This window comes from Peromyscus californicus, unplaced genomic scaffold, assembly GCF_007827085.1.
Source record: "Peromyscus californicus insignis strain IS unplaced genomic scaffold, ASM782708v3 Scaffold_15__1_contigs__length_86483966, whole genome shotgun sequence".
In the NCBI taxonomy this organism is placed as follows: domain Eukaryota; kingdom Metazoa; phylum Chordata; class Mammalia; order Rodentia; family Cricetidae; genus Peromyscus; species Peromyscus californicus.
Window position 1 is genome coordinate 18576935 of NW_026294447.1, and position 15191 is coordinate 18592125.

At 40.8% G+C, this 15191-nt stretch overlaps 1 long non-coding RNA gene across 1 annotated transcript in view; it reads right to left on the reverse strand.

Moving 5' to 3' along the window:
- Positions 1-1359: 1359 nt before the first annotated feature.
- The window catches only part of LOC128110714 (uncharacterized), a 147112-nt gene continuing 133280 nt past the window's right edge, over positions 1360-15191 (reverse strand). The window contains exons 9-12 of the long non-coding RNA XR_008218289.1: positions 7564-7720; positions 4926-5017; positions 3173-4044; positions 1360-2700 (exon numbers count right to left, since the gene is read on the reverse strand). This is a non-coding gene — a long non-coding RNA (uncharacterized LOC128110714). The remainder of the gene's footprint in view (positions 2701-3172; positions 4045-4925; positions 5018-7563; positions 7721-15191) is intronic.

Consider the following 15191-nt stretch of genomic DNA (forward strand, 5'->3'; position numbering starts at 1 on the left):
TAAAGAAGCCAGAAACACATTCTGGAAAAAAGACAGCAACTTCAACAAATGGTAGTAGTCATACTGGACGTCTGCATGAAGAAGAATGCAAATAGACCCATACTTATTACCCTTCAAACAAACTCAGCTACAAATGGATCAAAGACATAAATGTAAAACCATAGACACTGAGCCTGATAGAAGAGAAAGCGGGAAATAGACTTGAATGCATTGGCACAGTAGATGCCTTTCTAAACTGAACACCAATAGCACAGGCACTAAGATAAAAAAAATTAATAAATGGGAACTGATGAAATCAAAAAACTTCTATGAGATATAGGACAAAGCAATAGCCCATAGAATGAGAAAAGTTTTTTTTTTTGTTTTTTTTTTACCAACTCCAGATCCCACAGTATTCAAAATACTCAACATCTAAATAACCAAAATAAAAAATGAGATACAACCCAATGACAGAGAAATGGAATGAGATCTACATGAACAGCCTGGACATGAGTGGGGGTAATGAAAGGCAAGGGTTGAGGGAAAGAGAGCTTGGGGGAGCGGGAGATCCCAGCTGGATCAACAACAGAGAGGGAGAACAAGGAATAGGAGACCATGGTAAATGAAGACCACATGAGAATAGGAAGAATCAAAGTGCTGGAGAGGCCCACAGAAATCAACAAAGATACCCCCACAACAGACTGCTGGCAATGGTCGAGAGACAGCCCGAACTGACCTACTCTGGTGATGGCATGGCCAAACACCCTAATTGTTGTGCTAGAAACCTCATCCAACTACTGAGGGATCTGGATGCAGAGATCCATGACTAGGCCCTGGGTGGATCTCTGGGAGTCCAATTAGCGAGAATGAGGAGGGTTTATATGAGTGAGAATTGTTGAGACCAAGGTTGGATAAAGCACAGGGACAAATAGCCAAATGAATGGAAACACATGAACTATGAACCAATGGCTGAGGGGTCCACACTGGATCAGGCCCTCTGAATGGGTGAGACAGTTGATTGGCTTGATCTGTTTGGGAGGCATCCAGGCAGTGGGACCAGATCTTGTGCTCATTGCATGAGTTGGCTGTTTGAAACCTGGGGCCTATGCAGGATTGTTTGGCTCGGCCTGGGAGGAGGGGACTAGACCTACCTGGACTGAGTCTACCAGGTTGACCTCAGTCTGTGGGGAAGGCTTTGCCCTGGAGGAGATGGGAATGGGGGGGGGGGGATTGGGGGGAAGGTGAGGGGGACGGGAGGGGGGGAGAACAAGGGAATCCGTGGCTGATATGTAGAACTGAATTGTATTGCAAAATAAATTAAAAAAAAATGAGATACAGATGTAAACAGAGAATTCTCAACAGAGTGTGGTGATATTTTATTTGTGCTGAAATGTGGTTATATTTTATTTGGGCATTAATAAATAAAGCTTGCCTGAAGATCAGAGGGAAAAGGCCAGCCATTTTAAGTAAACAAAGAAGTCAGGCAGCACACGCTCTTAATCCCTTAGCGGGCAGGATCTCTGTGTGTTCAAGGCCACACTAGGGAACAGAGCCAAGTGTCGTGACACATGCCTTTAATCCCAGTACCAACCACAGAGACCTGGAGGTCCATACAGACAGAGAGTGAAAGAGCTGTGTAGGAAGAGGAAGTAAGGTAGCTGGGTTAAGAGCCAATTAAGGGGGCAGAAAAGCAAGGCATAGAAGCCTGGGTAGACAGGAAGTTGCCCTCCTTGGAAGCTGGGGAGTTCATGAGGTGATGTTAGCTGGTGACTTTCCATATTTCCCTCATCTCTCTAAGGCTTTAACTCAAATTTCTGGCTCCATGTTTTTTATTTAATAAGACAATTTAGAAATTTGTCTACAATAAAGGAAACTGAAATAGCTGAGAAACTCTTAAAGAAATGTTCAACATCCTTAGCCATTGGGGAAATGCACATCAAAATTACTTTGAGATTCCATCTTACCCCTGTCTGAATGGCTAAAATCAATAAAACAAGTGGCAGCTCAAGCTGGCAAGGGGAACACTCCTCCATTGATGGTGGGGGTGCAAACTTGTACAGCCACTATGAAAGTCAATATAGTGGTTCTTCAGAATGTTGGGAATTGATCTCCCTCAAGATACAGCTGTACCACTCGGGCATATACCCAAAGAATGCTCCACGAGAACACTTGTTCAACCATATTCACTGTGGCTTTATTCTTAATAGCCAGAAATGGGAAAAAACCTAGAAGTACCTTAACATAAGAATGAATATTTTAAAATGTGGTACATTTACACAATGGAGTATTACTCAACTGTTAAGAAAAATGACATCATGAACTTTGCAGGCAAGTGAATGGAACTAGAAAAACAATCATCCTGAGTGAGGCAACCCAGACGTTGGTTGGGAGTAACCAACCAACGTACAATTTGACTTAAACCCCACTCCATGAGATAGAACCAATAAATGACACATCTTGGGTTGACCAAATATCAGAGATTAGACACCTCAGAGACCTAAGATAAAACCAAAGATTATTGTTCTGACAAAAAGTAACAATAACAGGACTCCTAACAATATTATATGTTGATAGGTCAGTACCTTATTCAGTCATCATCAGAGAATCTTCCTCCCAAAGCAGATGGGAACAAATACACAACCAGACATACCAAGAGAGAGACCTCAGGACACACAACTCTAAATGGGATGTCTCCATCAAATCTTCATAGCTCAGGGAACTCTGTGGAAGAGGATCAGGAAAGAGTGTGAAAAACAGAGGAGAGAGAGGATGACAAGAGAATGAGGACCTTTAAATCAACTGAACAAAGCTCATATGGACTCAGACTGATCTGCTCCAGATCTCCTCTGTATATATTATAACTTTCAGTTTTGTATTTTCATGGAACTCCTGAGTGTGTGGATGACAGGATCTGATTCATGTGCCTTCTGTTGGGCTCTTTCTTTCTTTTGGTTTACCTTATCCAAATTCCTTGTAATTTTTTTTATTAAGAGATTTTCTATTCACTTTACATTCCAACCACAGATTCCCCTGTCCTCTCTCCTCCCGCCCCCCAGCCCTCCCCCATCCCACCCCCCATTCCCACCTCCTCCAAGGCAAGGTCTCCCATGTGGGGTCAGCAGAGCCTGGTACATTCAGTTGAGGCAGGTCTAAGCCCCTCCTTTCTGAACCAAGGCTGCGCAAAGTGTCTCACCATAGGCACTAGGTTCCAAAAAGCTTGATCATGCACTTGGGACTGGTCGCGATTCCACTGCCTGGGGGCCCCCTATACAGTTCAAGCTAAACAACTGTCTCACTTGTCCAGAGGGCCTAGTCCAGTACCATGGGTGCTCCTCAGCTATTGGTCCACAGTTCATGCGTTTCCACTATTTTGGCTAGTTGTCTCTGTATTTTTTCCAGTCATGGTCTTGATATCCCTTGCTCATAGAATCCCTCCTCTCTCTCATTGGCTGGACACCTGGAGCTCTGCCTGGGACCCAGCCATGGACCTCTGCATCTGCTTCCATCAGTCACTGGATGAGGGTTCTATGATGACAGTTAGGGTATTCAGCCATCCAATCACCAGAGTATACCAGCTCAGGCACCCTCTCGAATATTGCCAGTCATCTATGTGGAGTCATCCTTGTGGATTCGTGAGAACCTTCCTAGCACTCTGTTTCTTCCTATTCCCATGGTGTCTTCATTCATCATGGTCTTTTATTCCTTGTTCTCCCACTCTGTTCCTGATCCAGCTTGAACCTTCCACTCCCCTAAGCTCTCATCCCCTGTCCCTTGCCTTCCATTACCCACTTCACCCCCAGTTTGCTCATGTAGATCTCATCCATTTGTCCATCACTGGGCGATCCATGCATCTTTCCTAGGGTTCTCCTTCCTCCCTGGAACTGTGGGTTGCAGTCTGGTTATCCTTTGCCTTATATCTAGTATCCACTTATGAGTGAGTAGTAATATTTCTTTTAATCTTACTATCTTTTATTTTGTTGTTTTGTTGTTATCTCTTAGAAGCCTGTTCTGTTCTAATGAGAGACAGTAGGGAGTAGATCCAGATGGGAGGGAAGTGGGGAGGAACTGGAAGGAACAGAGGGAGGGGAAACTATAATCAGAATATATTGTAAGAGAAAAGAATATTTTTTATAAAAGAAGAAATAAACTTCAAAGTCATGCAAGTCTTCTTTTTTTTCTTGTATACTCATAATCCTGGACTAAAATTCTCTCAAAATGTCTTCTCTACTAAACACAGTCAGAAACATTCACCTTAATTAAGTGCTCAAATAAAATAAAGTCTATCCCTAAAATATGCTGGTCCCAGCAATATGAGAATAGGCCAAATATGGAATCCCTTTAACTGTGAACCTGTGAAAGAGATATTAACCAAATAGTCAAAAATAAATGTGAAACGGTACCATCCCTACTTATTAAAAAGGAGTTCTGCAGGAGGAACCACAAGGATTGGGTCATTAAGGCAGCTTATGACTTTCCTCAGGAAACTGACATCGAACTAAGTCTGAAGGGAAGTCTTTCTGGTGGGAAGAGCTAGCAAGCATTCAGTAGGCACACTGTAGTCTGTTTAAATAACTTCAAAGTGGTACTCACTTCCCTTAGGAATAAATTTAAAATTAAAATAACACTCCAGGTATAAATATACAAATCATACTGAACTTAAGAAATTTCTGTCCAAAGATATTTAATCCTGAAACTGGCAACAGCAAAGAGGCACTATTAATGATGGATCATAATTCTGGTGGTCAACCTGGGCATACAGGAGTCTGGGTTTACATATTAGAACAGTTAGTATCCTATAGCTAGTGAGAGAGATAAATAAAATATTCCAAAGAAACTCTTGGACTAATTTCTGACTTTCTGAAATGTACATGTCTCTGAACTGCAATCTATCTTTTGTGTTTTGGCATCACCTTAGAAAATGTTTTCATTAACTTCTACAGACTTACCTTGGCACAAAGATCCCAAGCACTGGTTATTTTCGAAGATGGAACCATTTCTGCATCTGCATATGTAGGTTAATCAGGCAAATCACTAAACCCTAAAGTAAAATAGAAAAGGCTATGACCTATGAAAACAAAGCCAGAACCTGTCCTAGCATATCTACGCTAACAACAACAAAGAGGTATGTATGCAGAGCTAGCTTCTTGCAGTGGGACCACCATGGTTCAAATGTGCAATTTATTTGTTCTTTTAAGGTGCTGTTAATTTTCCTATTTCTGAACTCTATATAATTGTATACTAAAAGAAGATTTTGATTATGTAATAATTTATAAATGCAATAAAATGCTATTTTTAAAGAACTGTGCCCCCCGCTTGTTACTGCTCCCCAAAGGGCCTAAATAAACTTTATCAGTGAGCATTTGCTCCAATTGCTATTTACCAAATGAGAAACTTGAGCTAAAAAAGAAACCTTAATAAAGCCAAATTTAAAATTGCTGTGCTTCATTCTGTGCAAGCATGACATTTAAATTAATAGCATCTATCTCTACCCCTTAGGATTTACGATATAATTTGGAAAATCTACAGATGGTGTGTATTCATTTCTGCCCTTTTTTTTTTCCTGAATCAGTACATTGTTACTGCAAATATAAAGCAGTGTTCTTGTAGCTGTTTTACTTGTAGCTGTTTCTGTTCACCATGTTGAATGTAAAATTAACATGGATTTAGTAACACCATCACAGCCTTAAGGAAGTAACAAGTAACAAAAATGTGTGTGTGTGTGTGTGTGTGTGTGTGTGTGTGTGTGTGTGTGTGTGTATATATATATATATATATATATATATATATATATATATATAGCATATTTGCTCTCTGTGAGCAAATAACTGTTGATGCTTTCTTTTGCAAACAAGTCCAGGTCACAAAAAGGGAGACAACTGAGCCAGGCGGTGGTGGCGCACGCCTTTAATCCCAGCACTCGGGAGGCAGAGCCAGGCGGATCTCTGTGAGTTCGAGGCCAGCCTGGGCTACCAAGTGAGTTCCAGGAGAGGCGCAAAGCTACACAGAGAAACCCTGTCTCGAAAAACCAAAAAAAAAAAAAAAAAAAAAAAAAAAAAGGGAGACAACTGTAGCATGCTTTCTTCCAAGGTGAAATGCATCTCAGTTTCTGGGCTATGTTATAACCTTTGCAAGCAAGAGAAACTTTGCATGACAATTATATCACATGCTATGTTTTGCCTAGTTATGCTCCAGTCTTTTATTGATTACATGACATATAACTTCAGGCAGACAAAAGAAAAATAATCCCTGTGATGCTGAAGCCAGTGGTGTTTATGAATATCCCCTGCTGTGTTAAGTGTCTCAAACATCTGTCAGGTGTGTTACATTATAGCCACAGGAAAATTTCAAGCAGGTTGTGTGCCAAGCATAATGCTTTGTCTCAGACCTTGTCAATCCTGTTGATGGATGAACTCAGTATTCTAAGGACTAAGGTTCTAAATATGTTTATATTTTGCCTGATCTCTGAATCACATCGGGAGGCACAAAGCTCTCACGGTTAGAAAGAAAAAGATCACTTTTAATGGACAGGACATCTCTTGACTCATAAAATGTGTAGGTTTTAATCTATCCTAGGAAGATAGTTCCCTAGTCCTTTGTAATTCTGTTTTATATAAGCTTCATTTAGCAGACGAATTTCCATTTACTCAAAACAAATTAATTCTAAACAATTTGCAAAGGCTACTATGCTTTTTAAAGAGATTTACTACTGATAGCTTTACATTTTGCAGAGCACAGTGTCTAGAAACAAAGAGTTTGTAGGTATATTATTTACTGAATTACAATGGAAGTTACACTAACAGAAACTAAGTCAGATGAAACTATTTTATGAGGATAGCATATATGTGTTCCATTTAGATAACATAAGTGGTAAAAGAATCCACTCTTCTTATGACCTTTCACATTCTAATCTATGGATTGAATAGGTTTTGAATCGGCTTTGGGAAGCACATTAATAAAACATAGTTCTATGATACATCAACTCAGCTATTTTCCTTAAAAATGTATAAAATCCATATTAAAGTCTATGTGGAAAATAAGTCCTGTCCCAAATAACACTGGTATACCTATCACATTAGCATGGCAAAGAATTCCATATTTTGTAAAAATGACATTCAAAGTTTACTATATTTAAGTTCTGTATGATATCTAATATAAATTCTAGTAAATTCTACTCTAAATAAGGCTAAAACAAATCTGGAATAGGGTACCCTGCAATGTATAGAGAAGAAAATGATGCAATTTCAGAGAGCTATTATATGTCAGTCTCCTCCCTGTTCAAACTGCCACACTATCTGATACCACCTTTGAGAAAACAACTAGCAATTTAATTTCATTCTAAGAAGATAGCTATTACCTTAGCTGAAATCCTACAAAGTTACAAAACTTCTGACTTAATCCTTTAGGATGAAATCACAAATTGTGAGCTAATGATTTAACAGTGTACTAAAATAAAAAACTCTAATAGCACTCATGGATTTTAATAAGAATATGCCAAGTTACACTATTCATAACAAACCCAAACAGAAATATCCCAACAATTGTTAATAGTTGTTGTGATATATTGTGTGCCCCAATAAAGCTTACCTGGGGTCAGAGGAAAAAGCCAGCCACTATATTAAACATAGAAGTCAGGCAGTGGTAGTACACATCTTTTATCCTAGCATTCGGGAGGCAGAGATCCATCTGGATCTCTGTGAGTTCAAGGTCGCACTGGGAACAGAGCCAAGCACGGTGGACATGCCTTTAATCCCAGCATTGGGAAGGAAGGAAGATGTCAGGGCACAGAGAAGTATATAGGGTGTGAGTAAACAGGAAATCTCTCTCTCTTTTTTTTTTTTTTTAATTTATTTTAATTTATTTTGCAATACAATTCAGTTCTACATATCGGTCACGGATTCCCTTGTTCTCCCCCCTCCCGTCCCCCTCACCTTCCCCCCAACGCCCCCCCCCCCATTCCCATCTCCTCCAGGGCAAAGCCTTCCCCACAGACTGAGGTCAACCTGGTAGACTCAGTCCAGGTAGGTCTAGTCCCCTCCTCCCAGGCCAAGCCAAACAATCCTGCATAGGCCCCAGGTATCACTCATAGCAGGATACTAGACATGAAACAAGGATGACTTGTCTGCTACTCACATCACCAGGGAGGCTACCCGGAAAACAGGACCCCAAGAAAGACACAGGGATCGCCCAATGACAGAGAAATGGAATGAGATCTACATGAACAGCCTGGACATGAGTGGGGGTAATGAAAGGCGAGGGTCGAGGGAAAGAGAGCTTGGGGGAGCGGGAGATCCCAGCTGGATCAACAACAGAGAGGGAGAACAAGGAATAGGAGACCATGGTAAATGAAGACCACATGAGAACAGGAAGAAGCAAAGTGCTAGAGAGGCCCACAGAAATCCACAAAGATACCCACACAACAGACTGCCGACAATGGTCGAGAGACAGCCCGAACTGACCTACTCTGGTGATGGGATGGCCAAACACCCTAATTGTTGTGCTAGAAACCTCATCCAACTACTGAGGGATCTGGATGCAGAGATCCATGACTAGGCCCTGGGTGGATCTCTGGGAGTCCAATCAACGAGAATGAGGAGGGTTTATATGAGCGAGAATTGTTGAGACCAAGGTTGGATAAAGCACAGGGACAAATAGCCAAATGAATGGAAACACATGAACTATGAACCAATGGCTGAGGGGTCCACACTGGATCAGGCCCTCCAAATGGGTGAGACAGTTGATTGGCTTGATCTGTTTGGGAGGCATCCAGGCAGTGGGACCAGATCTTGTGCTCATTGCATGGAAGTCTCTCTCTTGAGGCTGAGGATTTTGTAGAGGTAAGAACATGACTGGCTTGCTCTGTTTCTCTGATCTTTCAGCTTTCACCCCAATAGCTGACTCTGGATGTTTTATTAATAAGACTGTTTAGCAATTCGAGTTATAAATAGTGGATTGAATAATCTGATAGCATTTTATTTAAAACTGGAGTTCTCTTTAGTATTAATAGGGCAGTCTATATAGAACATCATCTATACCTTAATAGCCAAAATTAAACAACTCTATTAAAATGAGTAAAAGATCTGAATACTCTTCTTTTTTAAAAAAAGAAGCACAAGTGGACAATAGGTATATGAAAATTGATTCAGTTTCAGTATGAGTTATGGAAATGCAAGTCAAAATCACAGTACTGTATCACCTTACACATGTTAGAATGGGTACTACCAAAAAAATCAGGACAAAAAGAAAAACAGCTGCAGCTGCTTGTCCCTGAGCTCCATTTGCTTAATAACATTTTCCCATCATTTTACCTTAAGGTGGTGTCTATTATTGGTTTTAAAGTGTCTCTTTGAGATAGAAAAAAAGGATTGTGTTTTCTAATCTGTTAGTCTGGCTCTTTACTGGGGAGTTAAGAGCATTTAATATTAATAGTTTTTTTTTTTTTTTTTTTTTTTTTTGGTTTTTCGAGACAGGGTTTCTCTGTGTAGCTTTGCGCCTTTCCTGGAACTCACTTGGTAGCCCAGGCTGGCCTCGAACTCACAGAGATCCGCCTGGCTCTGCCTCCCAAGTGCTGGGATTAAAGTTTTATTGAAGAGTGTGTATTAATTCCTGGCATTTTGTTGTTTTTGTCCTTTTTTAAACTTCATTTAATTCAATGTTCTAGAATTGTTTACTTATTCCCTATTCTTTCTTAACTATTTTTTAGCATCCTCTTCAAACCTAAGTAATTCCATCTAGAATCCATGGTAGAGATGGCAGCTGCCTGGCTTCTGGTCTGGGTGTGTTACCTTCTTTCTCCTTGTTTTTTTCTTCTTCTCTCTCTAGAACCTAGATTTCTCCTCCTATTTATTCTGCCTTCTAGCCTCACATATCCCTCTTCTGCCTAGCTACTGGCCCTTCAGCTTTTTATTAGACCAATCAGGTGCCATAGGCCGGCAAGGTGAAACAAATGTAACATATCTCCACGTAATTAAATAAACGCAGCATAAACAAATGTAACACACCTTTACATAGTCAAAGCAATATTCCACAGCATGAACAAATGTAACACATCTTTGCCTAGTTAACATAATATTCCACAACAAGAGAGGCTAAGTAACAAGGGGACCCCAAGGTGGGGATTCATAGCTCTCCTTGGGAAAGAAAAATGGAAGAGACATTCTAGGTGGACTGGGGGAGGCCAGGATGGAAACTTGAGGGATCCAGTTGGGGGATGAATGAAGGGGGAGAGTACTGAAAGAGAAGACTGGAAATGGGGGGTGCATTCTGGAGTTGGGTAACATGACACAAGGGAAACTACCATGAATCTATAAAGATAGCCCCAGCTAAAACTTTTAGAAATAGTGGATATGTAGCCTGAACTTGCCATATCCTATGATCTTATTGGTGACTACCTCAATTGTCATCAGAGAGCCTTCATCCAGTAACTGATGGAAACAAATGCATAGACTCACAGCCAAACATTATTCTGAGCTTGGAGAATCTTACTGAAGAGAGGGAGGAAGGATTCTAGAAGCCAAAGAGGTCAAGGAAATCACAAGAAAATCCACAGAAACATCTAACCTGGCTCATGGGAATTCACAGAGTCTAAACCAACAGCCTACATGGGACCAACCCAGACCCTCTACAAATGTGTGACAGTTATGTAGCTTGGTCTACTTGTGGAACTCCTAACAATGGGAGTAGGGGCTGTCCCTTATGCTTTGGCTGGCTCTTGGAACTCTATTCTCATGCTGGATTGCTTTGCCCAGCCTTAGTACAAGGAGGGGGATGTGCTTAGTATTGTGGCAACTTGGTATGCCATTCTTTGTTGATATCCATAGGTGGCCTGCCCCTTTCAGGACAGAAACAGAGGAGGAATGGATCGAGGGCAGAGTGAAAGGAGAGGAAGGAGGGGAAAATGTTGTCAGAATGTATAATAAATAAATTTAATTTTAAAAAACACACTGTACCATAAAACCTGGGCTCCACACTAGGGCCCACAGACTCTGGAAGCTGTACTGGAGGCCAGAGTGTTCCTAGGAACGCCCATGCAAGACACTGCCCACCACCCACTAAACTCCTTTAAACCTGTCTAAAAATCCCAGACTGCACACACCACACCACACCCCCACCCTAGCTCTGTATCTTGGTCTATAACTTTGGAAGAAGAGTTATGTTTTACCAGAGGCTAGGTCAATTCTAGTTACCCCAGATAAAGCACCTCCCACTGCCCATTAGCACTCCTTAAAGCCTGCCCAGCAACCCCAGACTGTACTCCCTCGCTTGGGCTCCACTCTAGGGCCCACAGCACCCAGCAGTTGTACAGGAGACTAGAGAAGTCCTAGGGACTCCAGGGAAGTCACTGCCCACCATCCACTAAAACCATTTAAGCCTGTCCAACAATCTCAGACTGCACCCCCATCTCTCAGCCCCATATCCCAGCCCACTACTTTGGAAGAAGTATTTTACTTTACCAGAGGCCAAACAGGATCAAGGAAGCTCACGTAAGATACCACCCAACACCAGCTAATACTCCTTAAAACCAGATCAATAACTCCAGCTCAATAACTCCCTGCCCTGGGCTCCACACTGGGACACACAACCCCAACTGCCTTATGGGAGGCCAGGCTGCTCCTAAGAACCTCAGAAGTCAGGCTAGATCTACAAACCTTGGGTCTACAACTTCAGATAAATTTAGCCTACTGGAGCATAGGATGGACCTAGGGACCCCAGCATGATAGTGGAGGCCAGGCTGATCTTAAGGAGCCCAGAGGCCAGAGTAGATCTAGGGATGCAGATCCCTCCCCAGTCTCCACATCCTAGTCTACAACTTTGGAAGAGGACTTAACACTTAGAAAAAGCCAGGCCTGGTCTAGGAATCCCTAGTCCCAAGAAAACCCAGAGAGAACACACTACTGAACACGAAGACACACTAGTGATCAGAACCCTTGGCCATTTAAGCCAGAAGGCCAGAAAGGAAAGAGAAACCAAGGAAGAAAACACATCCAACAAATACAAATGCAGGAGTCAACACCTGGACCTAAAATCATCCGGAACCCTAATGTCTAAATGCCAGTGTAAGAACACAAACAATAACAGGAAAGGCAATATGGTATCACCAGAGTCCAGCTATCCAGAATAGCAAGACCTGAACCATCTGACACAGCTGAAGCATGAGAAAATGTCCTAAAAATTACTTTTTGAAGATAATAGAGGTCCTACAAGAGGATATGAACAAATCTCTGAAAGAAATTGAAGAAAACACAAACAAAAAATTGGAATAAATCAATAAATCCCTTAAAAAATAAAACAAGAAAGTAACAGATAAAGAAAACTGTTCTGATCTGAAAATGGAAACAGAAGCAATAAAGAAAACACAAATTGAGGGAATACTGGAAATGGGAAATTTGGGTAAGTGGATAGGAACTACAGATATAAGCATCACCAATAGAATACAAGGGATGGAAGAGAGAGTCTCAAGTGTTGAAGACACAATAGAAAAAATAGATTCATCAATCAAAGAAAGTATTAAGTCTAAAAAATTCCTAACACAAAACATTCCGGAAATTAGGAACACTATGAAAAGAACAAACATAAGAAAAGTATGAATAGAAGGAGAAGAAACACAGCTCAAAAAATTCAGAGAATATATTTAACAAAATCATAGAAGAAAACGTTCCAAATCCAAATAAAGACATGCCTATAAAAGTATAAGAAGCTTACAGAACACCAAATAGATTGGATCAGAAAAGAAAATCCCTTCACCACATAATAATTAAAACACTAAACATACAAAACAAGGATACAATATTAAAAGTGGCAAGAGAAAAAAGCCAAGTAACATATAAAGGCAGAACTATTAGAATAACACCCAACTTCTCAATGGAGACCCTAAAATCCAGAAGGGCCTGGATTAATATCTTCCAGACCTTTATAGACCAAGGATGTCAGCCCAGACTACTATACACAGCAAAACTGTCAATCACCACAGATGGAGAAAACAAGATATTTCTATTTTTTTTTTAGTGCTGAGGACCAAACCCAGGGCCTTGAACTTGCTATTGCTAGTCAAGCACTCTACCACTGAGCTAAATCCCCAACTCCAAAACAAGATATTTCAAGACAAAGCAAAATTTAAACAATATCTATCCACAAATCCCACCCTACAGAAGGTACTAGAAGGAAATCTCCAACTTCAGAAAGTGAACTACACCCATAAAAACACATGGTTTTAGATAATCTCATACCAGCAAAAAAACAAAGGACAGAAACATAAAGACACACACACACACACACACACACACACATACACACTGCCACCAACAACAATAAAATAACAGGAATTAACAATCATTGGTCATTAATATTCTTCAATATCAATAGACTTGATTTACCGATAAAAAGTCACAGGCTGCCAGGCGGTGGTGGCGCACGCCTTTAATCCCAGCACTCGGGAGGCAGAGCCAGGCGGATCTCTGTATCTCTGTGAGTTCGAGGCCAGCCTGGTCTCCAAAGCGAGTTCCAGGAAAGGTGCAAAGCTACACAGAGAAACCCTGTCTCAAAAACCAAAAAAAAAAAGTCACAGGCTAACAGATTGGATATGAAAACAGGATCCAACGTTTTGCTGCATATAAGAAACATACCTCAACATCAAAGATAGACATTACCTCAGAGTAAAGAGTTGGAAAAAGATTTTCCATCCAAATGGACTTAAGAAGCAAACTGGTGTAGCTATCCTAACATCTAACAAAATTTATTTCCAATCAAAATTAATCAAAAGACATGAGAAGGTAATTTCATATTTGTCAAAGGAAAAAAAATCCACCAAGATGATGTCTCAAATCTGAACATCTATGCACCAATTTTAAGGACACCCACATTTGTAATAGAAACATTACTAAAGCTTGAATCACACATCAAACCCCATACAATAATAGCTGGAGACTTTCATACCCCTCTCTCACCAATGGACAAGTAATCTAGACAGAAACTAAACAGAGAAATAATGGAACTAACAGATGTTATGACTCAAATGGACCTAACGGATACCTAAATAACATTTCACTAAAACACAAAAGAATATACCTTCTTCTCAGCACCAAATGGAACCTTCTCCAAAAGTAATTATAAACTCAACTGCAAAGCGAGTCTCAACAGGCACAAAAATATTGAAATAACCCCCTGTATCTTATCAAACCACTATGGATTAAAGCTGGATTTCAACAACAGAAACAATGGAAAGCCTACAAATTCATGGAAACTTAGTAATTCTCTACTGAGTTACAACTGGGTCAAGGAAGAAATAGAGAAAGAAGTTAAAGACTTCCTACAATTCAATGAAAATGAATGTACAACATACCCAAGCTTATGGGACACTATGAAAGCAATGCTAATAGGGAAGTTCATAGCACTAAGTGCCATCATGAATATTTGGAGAGATCCAATACCAGCAACTTAAGTGCACACCTGAAGGCTCTAGAACAAAAAGAAGAAAACACACCAAAGAGGAATAGACACCAGGAAATAATCAAACTAAGGGCTGAAATCAATAAAATAGAAACAAAAGGAACAGTACAAAGAATCAATGAGACATAGATTTTTTTCCTTTGGGAAAAACAGCAAAATAGATAAACCCTTATCCAAACTAACTAAAAGAGAGAAAGAATATCCAAATTAACAATATAAAAAATGAAAAGGGGGACATAACAACAGGCACTGAGGAAATCCAGAGAATTGTTAGGTCATACTTCACAAACCTATATTTCTCAAAATTGGAAAAATCTAAAAATAAATGGTCAAATTTCTTGATAAATACCACTTACCAAGGTGAAATCAAGATCAGATAAATATGCCAGCCATTGGAGCCCCAGAGACTGGGCAGCAGCTTCTTCCCCTGTCCCCTCTCCAAGCCAACCATCCCCTGTGGCACCAGTGACCACTGGAGCAATACACCCACCGTACACCAATTGGGAACAGGTAAGGCCCCCATCTCTGGACTGGTCAGCCCAGTTCTCTAGTCCCTAGGCCCTGGGGCACATTCCATGCCCCTCCCCAGCTATTGGAGCCATAAAGACTGGGCAGCAGCTTCCTCCCCCACCCTTCTCTCCAAGCCAACCATCACCTGCAGCACCAATGACCACCTTGCACCAAGTGAGAACAATGGCCACTGGAGGCACAAACCCCCTCCTAGAATGATTTGGAAGAAGAGCAACCACAGGAACCAAAGGTACCACCTA